This window comes from Aptenodytes patagonicus, chromosome W (assembly GCF_965638725.1).
Source record: "Aptenodytes patagonicus chromosome W, bAptPat1.pri.cur, whole genome shotgun sequence".
NCBI lineage: Eukaryota > Metazoa > Chordata > Aves > Sphenisciformes > Spheniscidae > Aptenodytes > Aptenodytes patagonicus.
In genome coordinates, this window is record NC_134981.1 from 24,401,501 (window position 1) to 24,420,634 (window position 19,134).

Below are 19,134 nucleotides of genomic sequence, written 5' to 3' on the forward strand. Positions count from 1 at the left end.
GCAGCTGGGATCCCTTTCTAGGGAAGGGGGCATTGATAAAGCAATTGGAAAAGGGACACGTATCCTCAGCCTTTGGAGGCGACTCTTGTCAAGCGTGAAGGAAAGGTATCCCTTTAAGGAAGATGTCATATGTCGCCCAAGCAAGTGGGCCACCATGGAGAAGGGTATCCAGTTTCTGAGAGAATTAGCTGTGCTGGAGGTGATTTATGGTGACCTGAACAATAAACAACTATCCAAAGATCCAGTTTTTAGGAATAAAATGGCAAGATGGACGTCGTCAGATCCCAATGGATGTGATCAACAAAATAACAGCCATGTCTCCACCAACTAGCAAAAAGGAAACACAAGCTTTCTTAGGCGTCGTGGGTTTTTGGAGAATGCACATTCCAAATTACAGTCTGATTGTAAACCCTCTCTATCAAGTGACCCGAAAGAAGAACGATTTCAAATGGGGCCCTGAGCAACGACAAGCTTTTGAACAAATTAAACGGGAGATAGTTCATGCAGTAGCCCTGGGGCCAGTCCGGGCAGGGCAAGAGGTAAAAAATGTGCTCTACACCGCAGCCGGGGAGAATGGCCCTACCTGGAGCCTCTGGCAGAAAGCACCAGGGAAGACTCGAGGTCGACCCCTAGGGTTTTGGAGTCGGGGATACAGAGGATCCGAGGCCCGCTATACTCCAACTGAAAAAGAGATATTAGCAGCATATGAAGGGGTTCGAGCTGCTTCGGAAGTGATCGGCACTGAAGCACAGCTCCTCCTGGCACCCCGACTGCCGGTGCTGGGCTGGATGTTCAGAGGGAGGGTCCCCTGTACACATCATGCAACTGATGCTACATGGAGTAAGTGGGTCGCACTGATCACACAACGGGCTCGAATAGGAAACCCCAGTCGCCCAGGAATCCTGGAAGTGATCGTGGATTGGCCAGAGGGCAAAGATTTTGGAATATTGCCAGAGGAGGAGGTGACGCGTGCTGAAGAGGCCCCAATGTATAATGAACTACCAGAAAATGAGAAGCAATATGCCCTGTTCACTGATGGGTCCTGTCGTCTTGTGGGAAAACATCGGAGGTGGAAAGCTGCTGTATGGAGTCCTATGCGACAAGTTGTAGAAACTGCTGAAGGAGAAGGTGAATCGAGCTAATTTGCAGAAGTAAAGGCCATCCAGCTGGCTTTAGACATTGCTGACCGAGAAAAGTGGCCAGTGCTCTATCTCTGTACTGACTCATGGATGGTGGCAAATGCCCTGTGGGGGTGGTTGCAGCAATGGAAGCAGAGCAACTGGCAGCGCAGAGGCAAACCCATCTGGGCTGCCGCATTGTGGCAAGATATTGCTGCCCGGGTGGAGAACCTGGTTGTAAAAGTCCGTCACGTAGATGCTCACGTACCCAAGAGTCGGGCCACTGAAGAACATCAAAACAACCAGCAGGTGGATCAGGCTGCTAAGACTGAAGTGGCTCAGGTGGATTTGGACTGGCAACATAAGGGTGAGTTAGTTATAGCTCGGTGGGCCCATGACACCTCAGGCCACCAAGGAAGAGATGCAACATACAGATGGGCTCGTGATCGAGGGGTGGACTTGACCATGGACACTATAGCCCAGGTTATCCATGAATGCGAAACATGCGCTGCAATCAAGCAAGCCAAGCGGTTAAAGCCCCTCTGGCATGGAGGACGATGGTTGAAATATAAATATGGGGATGCCTGGCAGATCGATTATATCACACTCCCACAAACCCGCCAAGGCAAGCGCCACGTGCTTACAATGGTGGAGGCAACCACCGGATGGCTGGAAACATATCCCGTGCCCCATGCCACCGCCCGGAACACTATCCTGTGCCTTGAAAAGCAAGTCCTGTGGCGACATGGCACCCCAGAAAGAATTGAGTCAGACAATGGGACTCATTTCCGAAACAACCTCATAGACACCTGGGCCAAAGAGCACGGCATCGAGTGGGTGTATCACATCCCCTATCATGCACCAGCCTCCGGGAAAACTGAACGATACAATGGACTGTTAAAGACTACACTGAGAGCAATGGGTGGCGGGACGTTCAAACATTGGGATACGCATTTAGCAAAGGCCACCTGGTTAGTCAACACGAGGGGATCTGCCAATCGAGCAGGCCCTGCCCAGTCAGAACTTTTACGTACTGTAGATGGGAATAAAGTTCCTGTAGTGAACATAAAAAATATGCTGGGGAAGACAGTCTGGGTTATTCCTGCCTCAGGCAGAGGCAGACCCATCCATGGGATTGCTTTTGCTCAAGGACCTGGGTGCACTTGGTGGATAATGCGGGAGGATGGGGAAGTCCGATGTGTACCTCAAGGGGATTTGATTTTGGGTGAGAATAGCCAATGATCTGAATTATGTGATGTTAAGTACTAATTATAGTTATAATAGTTATACTAATAATACACAGATATACTAATAATACTAATAATATTATATGCCATACTAATGTTATTACAATAAGAATCACCCAGACTAATGAAGAATAACTTCAGTGAAACCAAGCAAAGCACAGTGATGATGGTACCAGAACTGACTTCAACATGGAACAATCCAACACCACATACCATCTCCATTTTTCCTGCCCTGAAAGATTATTATGACAGATGGAGCCCGAAGTCATGGACTAAATGAACTCACCGAACATTTTAGAGGGATGGCCCACAGACAAAGGGAATGATATCTCTGTGTGTGTGTATATATATATATATATATATATATATAAAGGGGTGGTGATTAATGAAAATGTACTGGAAAATATGAGACTTGAGCATGACGCAGATGGTATAGAATAAGGGGTGGATATTGTCCTGGTTTCGGCAGGGATAGAGTTAATTTCTTTTCTAGTAGCTGGTACAGTGTTTTGGATTTAGGATGAGAACAAAGTTGATAACGCACCGATGTTTTAGTTGTTGCTAGGTAATGCTTACACTAGCCAAGGACTTTTCAGCTTCCCATGTTCTACCGACTGAGAAAGCTGAAGGTGCACAAGAAGCTGGGAGGGGGCACAGCCAAACTGGCCAAAGGGACATTCCATACCATGTGACGTCATGCTCAGTACATAAACTGGGGAAAGCTGGCCGGGGGGGCCGCTGCTCGGGGACTGGCTGGGCATCGGTCGGCGGGTGGTGAGCAATTGTACTGTGCATCACTTGCTTTGTGTATTATTATTATTATTATCATATTATTATTATTATCATTTTATTTCAATTATTAAACTGTTTTTATCTCAACCCACGAGTTTTTCTAACTTGTGCTCTTCCAATTCTCTCCCCCATCCCACCGGGTGGGGGGGAGTGAGCGAGCGGCTGCGTGGTGCTTAGTTGCCGACTGAAGTTAAACCACGACAGAAGTGAATCGCACCATTAATTTATCTTATCGCTTATCTTTATCGCTGGGTAAAAAACTGGCTGGATGGCCAGGCCCAGAGAGTTGTGGTGAATGGAGTTCAATCCAGTCGGCGGCCGGTCACGAGCGGTGTTCCCCAGGGCTCAGTTTTGGGGCCAGTTCTGTTCAATATCTTTATCAATGATCTGGATGAGGGGATCGAGTGCACCCTCAGGAAGTTTGCAGACGACACCAAGTTGGGCGGGAGTGTTGATCTGCTTGAGGGTAGGAAGGCTCTGCAGAGGGACCTGGACAGGCTGGATCGATGGGCCCAGGCCAACTGTATGAGGTTCAGCAAGGACAAGTGCCGGGTCCTGCACTTGGGCCACAACAACCCCATGCAACGCTACAGGCTTGGGGAAGAGTGGCTGGAAAGCTGCCTGTCGGAAAAGGACCTGGGGGTGCTGGTCAACAGCCGGCTGAACGTGAGCCGGCAGTGTGCCCAGATGGCCAAGAAGGCCAATGGCATCCTGGCCTGTATCAGAAACAGTGTGGCCAGCAGGAGTAGGGAAGTGATCGTGCCCCTGTACTCGGCCCTGGTGAGGCCGCCCCTCGACTACTGTGTTCAGTTTTGGGCCCCTCACTACAAGAAGGACGTTGAGGTGCTGGAGCGTGTCCAGAGAAGGGCAACGAGGCTGGTGAGGGGTCTGGAGACCAAGTCTTAGGAGGAGCGGCTGAGGGAACTGGGGTTGTTTAGCCTGGAGAAAAGGAGGCTGAGGGGAGACCTCATCGCTCTCTACAACTACCTGAAAGGAGGTTGTAGTGAGGTGGGTGTCGGTCTCTTCTCCCAAGTAACAAGCGATAGGACGAGAGGAAATGGCCTCAAGTTGCGCCAGGGGAGGTTTAGATTGGACATGAGGAAAAATTTCTTTACTGAAAGAGTGGTTAAACATTGGAAGAGGCTGCCCAGGGAAGTGGTTGAGTCACCATCCCTGGAGGTATTTAAAAGACGTGTAGATGAGGCGCTTCGGGACGTGGTTTAGTGGGCATGGTGGTGTTGGGTCGACGGTTGGACTCGATGATCTTAGAGGTCTTTTCCAACCTCAGTGATTCTATGATTCTGTTCTATGATCTTAATCTATTATTTGTGTTACAAGTAATCACAGTTAGCAGCCCCATGTTCACTTTCTCTATACCATTCATAATTTTATAGGCCTCTGTCACATTCTTTCTCAGTTGCCTCTTTTTCAAGCTAAAAGGCTGTATCACCCATTCCTACTATTCCAAGTAGGGTAGAATGTTGCTGCAACGAGGCGAGTCAGAAATATCAAAAGAGACCTTATGTCCCTCGGAACAATGTTAAAGGGATTGGGAGCACAGGTGGTGTTCTCCTCTATCCTCCCAGTCGGAGAAGGGAGTTTGAGAAAAAGGAGACGAATTGAACAGGTGAATGACTGGCTGAGTAGCTGGTGCCACACTCAAGGTCTTGGCTTCTATGATCTTGGGCATACCTTTGAGAAACCGGGCCTGTTGACAGCTGACGGGGCTCAACTGACCAAGTGGGGCAAGAGCGTCCTGGGCAACAAGCTGGCTGGACTTATAAACAGAGCTTTAAACTACATTTAGCAGGGGAAGGGGATGGAGTTCTAAGCAGTAGAGAAGAGCCAGGGGCTGCTGAGGCATTAGGAAGCAACAGGAAAACACCTGTGAATTGCCTCAAGGGAATTAGGGCAAGCTCCTCTAAAAAGGTGATGTGGCTGATAGCCCAGCTGAAGTGCCTCTATACCAATGCACGCAGCATGGAAAACAAACAGGAGGAGCTGGTAGCTGCTGCCCAGATGGAAAACTATGACCTGATTGCTATCACAGAAACTTGGTGGGATGAATCGCATGATTGGAGTGCTGTGATTGATGGCTATAAACTATTCAGAAGGGACAGGCAAGGAAGGTGAGGTGAGGGAGTTGCCCTCTATGCCAAAAACAGGATTGATTGCACAGAGCTATCTTTGAAGAACAGCAGTGCACAGGTTGAGAGTTTATGGGTGAAAATTAGAGACCAAGCCAACAAAGGGAACTTTGTGGTTGGTGTCTACTACAGGCCACCCGATCAAGGAGAGGAGGTTGATGAAGAGTTCTTTCTTCAACTGCAGGAAGCATCACGCTCGCAGGCCCTGAATCTGATAGGGGACTTCAACCACCCGGACATCTGCTGGAGAAGCGGCACAGTGAAATGCAAGCAGTCCAGGAAACTACTGGAGTGCATTGAGGACAACTTCCTAGTACAGGTGATGGAGAGCCCGACCAGAGGAGAGGCGCTGCTGGACCTGCTGCTCACTAATGCGAAAGAACTTATCGGAGAGGTCAAGACTGGAGGTAGCCTGGGCTGCAGTGATCATGCCCTGATAGAATTCTCAATTTTGAGGGGTACAGGACGGGTAAAAAGTAGAGTCAGGACCCTAAACCTCAGAAAGCCAAACTTTAGGGAACTACAGGCCGTTCAGTCTCACCTCTGTGCCTGGCAAGATCATGGAACAGATCCTGCTAGAAACTATGCTAAGACACATGGAAAACAGAGAGGTGATTGGTGACAGCTAACATGGCTTCACTAAAGGCAAATTGTGCCTGACAAATTTGGTGGCCTTCTACGACAGGCTTACAGCATTGGTGGATAAGGCAAGACCAACTGACATCATCTACCTGGACTTATGCAAAGCATTTGATACTGTCCCGCACAGCATCCTCGTCTCTAAAATGGAGACACATGGATTTGATGGTTGGACCACTTGATGGATAAGGAATTGGCTGGATGGTCGCACTCAAAGAGTTGCAGTCAACAGCTTGAAGTCCGGGTGGAGACCAGTGACGAGTGGTGTCCCTCAGGGGTCCGTATTGGGACCAATACTGTTTAATATCTTCATCAATGACACAGATAGTGGAAATGAGTGCACCCTCAGCAAGCTTGCAGATGACACCAAGCTGAGTGGTGCAGTTGATTCGCTGGAGGGAAGGGATGCCATCCAGAGGGACCTGGACAGGCTTGAGGAGTGGGCCCGTGTGGACCTCATGAAGTTCAACAAGGCCAAGTGCAAGGGCCTGCACCTGGGTCGGGGCAATCCCAAACATGGATACAGACTGGGCGATGAGTGGATTGAGAGCAGCCCTGCGGAGAAGGACTTGGGGGTACTGGTGGATGAAAAACTGAATATGAGCCGGCAATGTGCGCTTGCAGCCCAGAAAGCCAGTCGTATCCTGGGCTGCATCAAAAGCAGCGTGGCCAGCAGGTCGAGGGAGGTGATTCTCTCCCTTTACTCTGCCCTCATGAGACCCCACCTGGAGTACTGTGTTCAGCTCTGGGGCCCCCAGCATAAAAAAGACATGGACCTGCTCGAGCGGGTTCAGAGGAGGGCCACAAAGATGATCAGAAGGCTGGAGCACGTCCCCTATGAGGACAGGCTGAGAAAGTTGGGGTTGCTTAGCCTGGAGAAGAGAAGGCTCTGGGGAGACGTTATAGCAGCCTTCCAGTAATTAAAGGGGGCCTACAGGAAAGATGGGCAGGGATTCTTTCTCAGGGAGTGTAGCGATAGGACAAGGGGTAATGGTTTTAAACTGAAAGAGGGTAGATTTAGATCAGATATTAGGAAGAAATTCTTTACCATGAGGGTGGTGAGACACTGGAACAGGTTGCCCAGAGAAGTTGTGGATGCCCCCTCCCTGAAAGTGTTCAAGGCCAGGTTGGATGGGGCTTTGAGCAACCTGATCTAATTGAAGATGTCCCTGCCCATGGCGGGGGAGTCGGAACTAGATGATCTTTAAAGGTCCTTTCCAACCCAAGCCATTCTATGATTCTGTGAATAGTTTTGGCTGGGATAGAGTTAATTTTCTTCATAGTCGCTTGTATGGTGCTATGTTTTGGATTTGTGACCAAAACAGTGTTGATAACACACCAATGGTTTAATTATTCCTGAACAGTGCTTGCACAGCATCAAGGCCTTTTCTGCTCCTCAGACTTTCCCATCAGCAAGTAGGCTGGGGGTGGGCAAGAAGTTGGGAGGGTACACAGCTGGGACAGCTGACCCCAACTGACCAAACAGATATTCCATACCATATGACTTCATGCTCAGCAATGAAAGCTGCAGGGAAGAAGGAAGAAGGAGGGATGTGCAGAGTTATGGTGTTTGTCTTCCCAAGTAACCATTACATGTCCAATTTTTCATCCACCAGTATCCCCAGGTTCTTCTCGGCAGGACTGTTCTCAATCAGTCCATCCCCCAGTTTGTATTGATATTGGGGATTGCCCCGACACAGGTGCAGGCCCTTGCACTTGGCCTTGTTGAACTTTGTGAGGTTCACATGGGCCCACTACTCAAGCCTGTCAAGGTTCCTCTGGATGGCATCCCTTCCCTCCAGCAAATCAACTGCACCACTCAGCTTGGTGTCGTCCACAAACTTGCTGAGGGTGCACTCATTTCCACTATCTGTGTCATTGATGAAGATATTAAACAGTACTGGTCCCAGTACAGTCCCTTGAGGGACACCACTCATTATGGGTTCTACTTGGACATTCAGCCATTGACTGTAACTCTTTGGACGCGGCCATCCAGCCAATTCCTTACCCATCTAAGAGTCCATCCGCCAAACCCATATCTGTCCAATGAGAGATATGTTGTGGGGGACCGTATCAAAGGCCTTACAGAAATCCAGGTAGATGACATCCATAGCTCTTCCCATGTCCACTGATGCAGTCACTCCATCGTAGAATGCCACCAGATTAGTCAGGCAGGATTTGCCCTTGGTGAAGCCATGTTGGCTGTCTCGAATCACCTCCCTGTCTTCCACATGCTTCGACATGTCTTCCAGGAAGATCTATCTGTTCCATGATCTTACTGGGCACAGAGGTGAGGCTGACTGGTCGGTAGTTCCCAGGGTCCTCCTTTTTACCCTTTTTGAAAATGGGTGCGATGTTTCCCTGTTCTTTAGTCACTGGGGACTTCGCCTGACTGCCATGACTTTTCAAATATGATGGAGAGTGGCCTGGCAACTACATCAGCCAATTCCCTCAGGACCCTGGGATGCATCTGCATCTCGTTGGGTCCCATGGACTTGTGTATGTTCAGGTTCCTCAGGTGGTCTCGAACCTGATCTTCTCTTACAGTGGGAGGGACTTCATTCCCCCAGTCCCTGCCTTGAGGTTCAGGGACTTGAGAGATGTGGGAAGAGAGATTGCCATTGAAAAATGAGGCAAAAAAATTGTTGAGTACCTCAGCCTTCTCCATGTCGGTTGTCACCGGTTCTCCTGTCTTATTTATCGGGGGGTGGGTGTACAATTTCTTTTGTCTTCCTTTTCTGACTAACGTACCTGTAGAAGCCCTTCTAATTGTTCTTCACATCCCTTGCCAAATTGAGCTCCAATTGTGCCTTAGCTTTCCTGATCCCATCTGTACACATCTGGGCAGTATCCCAATATTCTTCCCAGGATGCGTGTCCCTGCTTCCACTGCCTATGAATTTCCCTCTTGTGTTTCAGTTTGACCAGGAGGTCCTTACTGAGCCATGCTGGTCTCCTGCCTTCCTTTCCTGATTTCTTACACATGGGAATCAAGAGCTCTTGTGCTCTAAGAAAATTTCCTTAAAGAGCTGCCAGCTCTGTTCTGCTCCTTTATCCCTGAGGGCAGTTTCCCAGGGGTCCATCCACTAATTCCTTAAACAACTGAAAGTTTGCTCTCCTAAAATTCAGCATCCTGACTCTACTCTTCACCTGGCCCATATCCCTCAAGACTGAGAGTTTTGATCACTGTAGTCCAGGCTTCCACCTATAATAACAATAACAAAAAAGCAACCAAGTGACATTGCTTTAGCATCATCAACCCACAAAAGAGAAAAAGATGATTCTTACTGATCATCATTTAAAATGACTAGCAGAGAAATCTCACTCACTGCTAATTTAGACTTTTCAGTAGGGCTCAGCTTGTCACAGTGTGTAGCTTTCTTCCTTTTGATAAGGTCAGTTTGCCAAACAGAACAAAATTCATGAGTAATACATTACTTGACCACTTGTATACATACATATATTTTTCTTACCAGGTCTCACTATTCAGAAAGGTACAGACATGGCACGCTGATAAAAAGGGTCATTTAAAAGACTTCATAGAGGCTCTGTACTGTGAAGGACTGAGTTTTCACTTGAATGCCTACATTTTCTCATCTTTTTCTTTACAGAAATATTCTCTTTGAATGGCAGACTGCAATTGAATATTTTCTTATGTCACTGACCAGGAATATATAAAATATTAGAGCACATTTGTCCCGGGGGAGGACCATAGCTAACTCAGAGGTGTCATCATTGTCATGATGGAGGTTTTGCATCTAGCTCTGGCCAGTAGCCTCCTCAAGCTCTGTCCTGATGGAACTCAGACACAGGCTGCTCTTACAGAATGGACAAATTAAAAGTAATTGTGAAATCATTAGTTCCCAGACATATTCACTGAATTGATTCTCATAATCATTGTGCATTCCACATACTAGCAAAATGCCACGAATGTCCCTGCATCCTCCCCCTTTCTTTGAGCTTTTATTGCTGAGCACAATGTCATATGGTATGGAATATCCCTTTGGCCAGTTTGGGTCAGCTGTCCCAGCAGCATCCCCTCCCACCCTCTTGCCCACCCCCCAGCCTACTTGCTGGGTGGGGGTGGGGAGCAGGGCAGAGTGGGAAAGAGAGAAAGCCTTGACACTGTGCAAGCACTGCTCAGCAACAGCCAAAACATTGGTGTGTTATCAACACTGTTTTAGCCACAAATACAAAGCACAGCACCATACAGGCTGCTATGAAGAATATCAACTCCATCCCAGCCAGGCTCAGCACAACAGCAATAGTCATGTCTGTCTGTCTCTTTTATAAAGCATCCCTCCACACAGAAAAGTAAGAATCATTAAAAAGTTTTTTCATGAACATTCAGTGTGCTGTGATAGCAGAGGATGTTTTCTGGTGGAGGGAAATACTCAAATACCCCATCATGCAAAGGGTTGAAAAATGCTGACTTTAACTGTTGATCACTGCACCTAGGAGCTAAATACAAAGGTATGCAGTGGTAATTGTCTAAAAAGGTGATTGTAATCTAATGGGGATTATTACTATTTTGTTCACATGCTTGTTTTATATTTCTGATGAATGGGAGACTATTCATCACTTTCTGATAAGTTTTGTAGAGCACTGTACATAACGTATTGGAGCGGGATTGGTGCACAGGCAGAGTAGGTGTGGCAGACTACTTCAGAAGGAAAAATGGTTTTGGCCAGGCTATTTTGCATGCGTCTGGGAAGCCAATCTTGCTGCTGCTAATGATGGCAATATTTGATCAATGGTCAATGTTTGTGGGCTAAATGCTTTGGGCACAGCAGTGGACACCCCGCTGACAACAGTAACAGCACTCCAAAACTCTTCATCTGCTTCTTCTCCGACTTCCACAACTTCAGTTCTCTTCCCAAGAGCAGTTCCTCCAGCTTGTCCCTGCATTCAGGCAAAGCCTTCAGTCAGCAGTGCAATGCCTTGAGCCTGGGGGTCAATTGCAGAAGCTCTGAGAATTATTTCTCTGATACACTGCTTTGCATCTAGGCTACCTTTAGTCAGGAGAAAGCATTGGGATTTAGTCCCCTCACTAAACTACTCTGAACATATGCTATAGATAGATAGAAAAGAGATTTAAAAAAAGATAATCAGTGGTCATCAAGCTGATTTGACCAATACCAGTTGGAGTTCTCCATGCTGTAAATTCTCCTGGCTATCTGAAAGATACTAGCAGGTATAGTCATGTGACAGGCAAAGGACTAATATGTACAAACAGCAAGTTAATTTGAAAAATATAATCTAAAATAATTTATGATCTGATTAACTTTAGACAGATCTCCCTGAATTTACCTGATTTCTATCCTCTTCCTGTGTTTTCAAAGCCTGTTTTGGTGTTCATTCCCTTCCTCTAGTTCATTTTAAGTTAGGTAAATAATTAATTTGTAAAATTGCATTTCCATTGCACCTTTTTCATCCTAGAGAATAAATCTGGATATGAAAAAAAGATTTTTGGAGTAATAGGTTGTAATACTGAAAATGTAGCATTTTCTGCTCCCACTGAAGTCAACGGCAAAATTCCTACTAGTATTAATGAACCAAGAACTGGGCTCTTAGTATAACACCATTTGACTGGAATGAAGCAAATTATGCTGGTTCCCATGAAAAATCAAATGTGATCAGCATATTCATACAAGAATGTACACACAAAACCACACTCATAAACAGTTTATATGAAAACTCTTTTTCTGTTCCTCAGCATTGGGGACAGACTAGAGCCAGCATTCACTTTCAACTTACATGAGCTGGCAATCTGTGCTTGCAGCCCATAAAGCCAATCGTATCCTGGGCTGCATCAAAGGAAGCGTGGCCAGCAGGTCGAGGGAGGTGATTCTCCCCCTCTACTCCGCTCTCGTGAGACCCCACCTGGAGTATTGCATCCAGCTCTGGGGCCCCTAGTACAAGAAACACATGGACCTGTTAGAGCGGGTCCAGAGGAGGGCCACGAAAATGATCAGAGGGCTGGAACAGCTCTCCTATGAGGACAGGCTGAGAGAGCTGGGGTCGTTCAGCCTGGAGAAGAGAAGGCTCCGGGGAGACCTTATTGCGGCCTCTCGATACTTAAAGGGGGCTTATAAGAAAGATGGAGAAAGACTTTTTACCAGGGCCTGTAGTGACAGGACAAGGGGCAACGGTTTTAAACTGAAAGAGGGTAGTTTTAGACTGGACATAAGGAAGAATTATTTTTACGATGAGGGTGGTGAGACACTGGAACAGGTTGCCCAGAGAAGTTGTGGATGCCCCATCATTGGATGTGTTCCCATCACATGGGTCAGGTTGGACGGGGCTTTGAGCAACCTGATCTAGTGAAAGATGTCCCTGCCCATGGCAGGGGGGTTGGACTAGATGATCTTTAAAGGTCCCTTCCAACCCAAACCATTCTATGATTCTATGATACTATAACTCAGGCAAAAAACCAATAGCCATATGTAAAAAAGGCAGTGTTCTCTGTGTCACTTAAGGACCCAGTTTCAAAGATGCTTCAGAAAGTGTTCAGCTATGCTTGTTTTGAAACTATGGCACTGAACTGTATCTCTGAGATCTTCTGCAAATGTAATGGCAAGGCTTTCCCCCATTAAGTCACTGGGGCCGTTTCTATTAGTTGTAGTGGGAATTTGATTGATGGCTGTAGTTGGTTATCACCATGGTATCTGAGGATTGACTCACTGTCATACAAATTTAATAAACTTACATCAGCAATATTTGTATCTGCAACAAATACAGAAAATGAAGAAATACATGCAGATACTGTACAACGCAGGTAGAAATGAACAACTGAACCTCATTAGAAGATTTTCACTCATTGAATTTTACAGAGAAGTGAGAATACCACCCTCATTTTACAATGATGATAGCTATGACACCCCTTTCTAGAGTCTATTTGTACCATGGATACTACTCCGGTCTCTTAACAGTATTCATTTTCACTCTGAACTATGAAGGGTGTGAGGAGGTAGCATAAACACCAGGAGAAAATATATAAAATTAAACAATAAAGAAAACAATAAATTTATAGGGATGACAAAGGTGAAAAAAAAAAAGTTAATGTTTGTGACTGGATTGTGCAAGGTGGCTGCCTGTTTCAGAAGCACTGTTGTGGTTTAACCTGGCAGGCAGCTAAACACCACACAGCCGTTCGCTCACTCCTACCCCTCCCCAGTGGGATGGGGGAGAGAATCGGGGAAAAAAAAGAGTAAAATTCGTGGCTTGAGATAAAGACAGTTTAACAGAAAAGGAAGGGAAAATAATAATAATAATAATGATAATGATAACAATGATGATAAAAAAATATACAAAATAAGTGATGCACAATGCAATTGCTCACTACCCGCCGACTGACGCCCAGCCAGTTCCCGAGCAGCGGTCGCTGGCCCCCCGGCCAACTCGCCCCCAGTTTATATACTGAGCATGACGTCACATGGCATGGAATAGCCCTTTGGCCAGTTTGGGTCAGCTACCCTGGCTGTGCCCTCTCCCAGCTTCTCACTGGCAGGGCATGAGAAGCTGAAAAGTCCTTGACTAGTGTAAGCACTACTTAGCAACAACTAAAACATCGGTGTGTTATCACCATTATTCTCATATTAAATCCAAAACACAGCACTGTACCAGCTGCTAGGAAGAAAATTAACTCTATCCCAGTCGAAACCAGGACAGTATCCACCCCTTATTCTATACCATCTACGTCTGCCCAGGTCCCACACTTTCCAGTACATCCCAGTTAATCACCACCACCTTTCCTGCCTTTTGATATATACACATAGATATCATTCCCTTAGTCTATGGGCCATCCCTCTAAAATGTTCGTTGAGTTCATTTAGTCCATGACTTTGGGCTCCATCTGTCATAACAGTCCTTCAGGGCAGGAGAGATGGTGTGTGGTGTTGCATTGTTGCATGCTGAAGCCAGTTTTGGTTCCGTTATCACTGCGCTTGTCCGGTTCTATCATCGCTGCACTTTGCTCGGTTTCATCAAATTCATTCTTCATTAATCATAGAATCATTAAGGTTGGAAAAGACCTCTAAGATCATCGAGTCCAACCGTCGACCCAACACCACCATGCCCACTAAACCATGTCCCTAAGCACCTCATCTACACGTCTTTTAAATACTTCCAGGGATGGTGACTCAACCACTTCCCTGGGCAGCCTGTTCCAATGCTTAACCACTCTTTCAGTAAAGAAATTTCTCCTCATGTCCAACCTAAACCTCCCCTGGCGCAACTTGAGGCCATTTCCTCTCGTCCTATCGCTAGTTACTTGGGAGAAGAGACCGACACCCACCTCACTACAACCTCCTTTCAGGTAGTTGTAGAGAGCGATGAGGTCTCCCCTCAGCCTCCTTTTCTCCAGGCTAAACAACCCCAGTTCCCTCAGCCGCTCCTCATAAGACTTGGTCTCCAGACCCTTCACCAGCTTCGTTGCCCTTCTCTGGACACGCTCCGGCACCTCAACGTCCTTCTTGTAGTGAGGGGGCCCAAAACTGAACACAGTATTCGAGGTGCGGCCTCACCAGGGCCGAGTACAGGGGCACGATCACTTCCCTACTCCTGCTGGCCACACTGTTTCTGATACAGGCCAGGATGCCATTGGCCTTCTTGGCCACCTGGGCACACTGCCGGCTCACGTTCAGCCGGCTGTTGACCAGCACCCCCAGGTCCTTTTCCGACAGGCAGCTTTCCAGCCACTCTTCCCCAAGCCTGTAGCGCTGCATGGGGTTGTTGCGGCTGAAGTGCAGGACCCGGCACTTGGCCTTGCTGAACCTCATACAGTTGGCCTGGGCCCATCGATCCAGCCTGTCCAGGTCCCTCTGCAGAGCCTTCCTACCCTCGAGCAGATCAACACTCCCGCCCAACTTGGTGTCATCTGCAAACTTACTGAGGGTGCACTCGATCCCCTCATCCAGATCATTGATAAAGATATTGAACAGAACTGGCCCCAAAACTGAGCCCTGGGGAACACCGCTCGTGACCGGCCGCCAACTGGATTGAACTCCATTCACCACAACTCTCTGGGCCTGGCCATCCAGCCAGTTTTTGACCCAGCGCAGAGTACACCTGTCTAAGCCGTGAGCCGCCAGCTTCTCGAGGAGAATGCTGTGGGAAACGGTGTCAAAGGCCTTACTGAAGTCCAGGTAGACCACATCCACAGCCTTTCCCTCATCCACTAGGTGGGTCACCTGGTCACAGAAGGAGATCAGGTTGGTCAAGCAGGACCTGCCTCTCATGAACCCGTGCTGGCTGGGCCTGATCCCCTGGTTGTCCCGCACATGCCTTGTGAGCGCCCTCAAGATGAACCGCTCCATAATCTTCCCCGGCACCGAGGTCAGGCTGACAGGCCTGTAGTTCCCCGGATCCTCCTTCTGGCCCTTCTTGTAGATGGGCGTCACATTGGCAAGCCTCCAGTCGTCCGGGACATCCCCCGTTAACCAGGACTGCTGATAAATGATGGAGAGTGGCTTGGCGAGCTCCTCCGCCAGCTCTCTCAGCACTCTCGGGTGGATCCCATCCGGCCCCATAGACTTGTGAGTGTCCAGGTCGCGTAGCAGGTCATTGACTGCTTCCTCTTGGATTATGGGGGGTTCATCCTGCTCGCCGTCCCTGTCTTCCAGCTCAGGGGGCCGAGTACCCTGAGGATAACTGGTCTGCCTGTTAAAGACTGAGGCAAAGAAAGCATTAAGTACCTCAGCCTTTTCCTCATCCTCGGTGACAATGTTCCCCCCCGCATCCAATAAAGGATGGAGATTCTCCTTGGCTCTCTTCTTGTCATTAATATATTTGTAAAAACATTTTTTGTTGTCTCTAACAACAGCGGCCAGATTGCATTCTAGCTGGGCTTTTGCCTTTCTCATTTCCTCTCTGCATGACCTAATGAGATCCCTGTACTCTTCCTGAGTTGCCTGCCCCTTCTTCCACAAGTGGTTAACTCTCCTTTTTTTCCTGAGTCCCAGCAAGAGCTCCCCGTTCAGCCAGGCTGGTCGTCTTCCCCGCCCGTTCTTATGGCGTATGGGGACAGCCTGCTCCTGCGCCTTTAAGACTTCCTTCTTGAAGATCGTCCAGCCTTCCTGGACCCCTTTGCCCTTCAGGACTGTCTCCCAATCTAGGTGATTCTTACTGTAATACTGTTGATATGGCATATAGCCACCATAGAAGTGATGATATACAGTATTACATAGCAATTAATATCATACAATTTAATTCATTGGCTATTCTCACCCAAAAATCAAATCCCCTTGAGGTACACATTGGACTTCCCCATCCTCCCGCATCACCCACCAAGTGCACCCAGGTCCTTCAGCAAAAGCAATCCCATGGATGGGTTTGCATTTGCCTGAGGCAGGAATAACCCAGACTGTCTTCCCCAGCATAGTTTTTACATGCACTACAGGGATGTTATCCCCTTCTACAGTACGTAAAAGTTCTGACTGGGCAGGGCCAGCTCGATTGGCAGATCCCCAAGTGTTGACTAACCAGGTGGCCTTTGCTAAATGTGTGTCCCAATATTTGAATGTCCCGCCACCCATTGCTCTCAGCGTAGTCTTTAACAGTCCACTGTATTGTTCGATTTTCCCAGAGGCTGGTGCATGGTAGGGGATGTGATACACCCACTCGATGCCATGCTCTTTGGCCCAGGTGTCTATGAGGTTGTTTCGGAAATGAGTCCCATTGTCTGACTCAATTCTTTCTGGGGTGCCATGTCGCCATAGGACTTGCTTCTCAAGGCCCAGGATAGTGTTCCGGGCGGTGGCATGAGGCACAGGATATGTTTCCAGCCATCTGGTGGTTGCTTCCACCATGGTGAGCACATAGCGCTTGCCTTGGCAGGTTTCTGGGAGTGTGATATAATCGATCTGCCAGGCCTCCCCATATTTATATTTCAGCCATCGTCCTCCATGCCAGAGGGGCTTTAACCGCTTGGCTTGCTTGATTGCAGCGCATGTTTCGCATTCATGGATAACCTGGGCTATAGTGTCCATGGTCAAGTCCACCCCTCGATCACGAGCCCATCTGTATGTTGCATCTCTTCCTTGGTGACCTGAGGTGTCATGGGCCCACCGAGCTATAACTAACTCACCCTTATGTTGCCAGTCCAGATCCACCTGAGCCACTTCAGTCTTAGCAGCCTGATCCACCTGCTGGTTGTTTTGATGTTCTTCAGTGGCCCGACTCTTGGGTACGTGAGCATCTACGTGACGGACTTTTACAACCAGGTTCTCCACCCGGGCAGCAATATCTTGCCACAATGCGGCAGCCCAAATGGGTTTGCCTCTGCGCTGCCAGTTGCTCTGCTTCCATTGCTGTAACCACCCCCACAGGGCATTTGCCACCATCCATGAGTCAGTATAGAGACAGAGCACTGGCCACTTTTCTCGTTCAGCAATATCCAAAGCCAGCTGGATGGCTTTCACCTCTGCAAACTGACTCAATTCATCTTCTCCTTCAGCAGTTTCTGCAACTTGTCGTGTAGGACTCCATACAGCAGCTTTCCACCTCCGATGCTTTCCCACAATACGACAGGACCCATCAGTGAACAGGGCATATTGCTTCTCATTTTCTGGTAGTTCATTATACATTGGGGCCTCTTCAGCACGCGTCACCTCCTCCTCTGGCAATATTCCAAATTCTTTGCCCTCTGGCCAATCCATGATCACTTCCAAGATTCCTGGTGTTTCCTATTTGAGCCCGTTGTGTGATCAGTGCGACCCACTTACTCCACGTAGCATCAGTTACATGATGTGTACAGGGGATCCTCCCTTTCAACATCCAGCCCAGCACCGGCAGTCGGGGTGCCAGGAGGAGCTGTGCTTCAGTGCCGATCACTTCCGAAGCAGCTCGAACCCCTTCATATGCTGCCAGTATCTCTTTTTTCAGTTGGAGTATAGCGGGCCTCGGATCCTCTGTATCCCCGACTCCAAAACCCTAGGGGTCGACCTCGAGTCTCCCCTGGTGCTTTCTGCCAGAGGCTCCAGGTAGGGCCATTCTCCCCGGCTGCGGTGTAGAGCACGTTTTTTACATCTTGTCCTGCCCGGACTGGCCCCAGGGCTACTGCATGAACTATCTCCTCTTTAATTTGTTCAAAAGCTTGTCGTTGCTCAGGGCCCCATTTGAAATCGTTCTTCTTTCGGGTCACTTGATAGAGAGGGTTTACAATCAGACTGTAATTTGGAATGTGCATTCTCCAAAACCCCACGACGCCTAAGAAAGCTTGTGTTTCCTTTTTGCTAGTTGGTAGAGACATGGCTGTTATTTTGTTGATCACATCCATTGGGATCTGACGACGTCCATCTTGCCTTTTTATTCCTAAAAACTGGATCTCCTGTGCAGGTCCCTTGACCTTACTTTGGTTTATGGCAAAACCGGCCTTCAGCAGGATTTGGACTATTTCCTTCCCTTTTTCAAAAGCTTCTCCTGCTGTGTTGCCCCACACGATGATGTCATCAATGTATTGCAGGTGTTCTGGAGCCTCACCCTGTTCCAGTGCAGTCTGGATCAGTCCATGGCAAATGGTAGGGCTGTGTTTCCACCCCTGGGGCAGTCGGTTCCAGGTGTACTGGACGCCCCTCCAAGCGAAAGCAAATTGTGGCCTGCACTCTGCTGCCAAAGGGATTGAGAAGAACGCATTAGCGATATCAATTGTGGCATACCACTTGGCTGCCTTTGACTCCAATTCGTATTGAAGTTCTAGCATGTCTGGCACAGCAGCACTCAGCGGTGGCGTGACTTCATTTAGGCCACGATAGTCTACTGTCAGTCTCCACTCTCCATTAGACTTCCGCACTGGCCATATGGGACTGTTAAAGGGTGAGCGAGTCTTGCTGATCACTCCTTGGCTCTCCAGTCGACGAATCAGCTTATGGATGGGAATCAGGGAGTCTCGGTTGGTGCGATATTGCCGCCGGTGCACTGTTGTGGTGGCGATCGGCACCTGTTCTTCTTCGACCCTTATCAACCCCACAACAGAGGGGTCCTCCGAGAGACCAGGCAAGGTGGACAGCTGTTTAATTTCCTCCGTCTCCGAGGCAGCTATACCAAAAGCCCACCGGTACCCTTTTGGGTCCTTGAAATACCCTCTCCTGAGGTAGTCAATGCCAAGGATGCACGGAGCATCTGGGCCAGTCACAATGGGGTGCTTCTGCCACCCATTCCCAGTTAGGCTCACTTCGGCTTCCAATACAGTTAG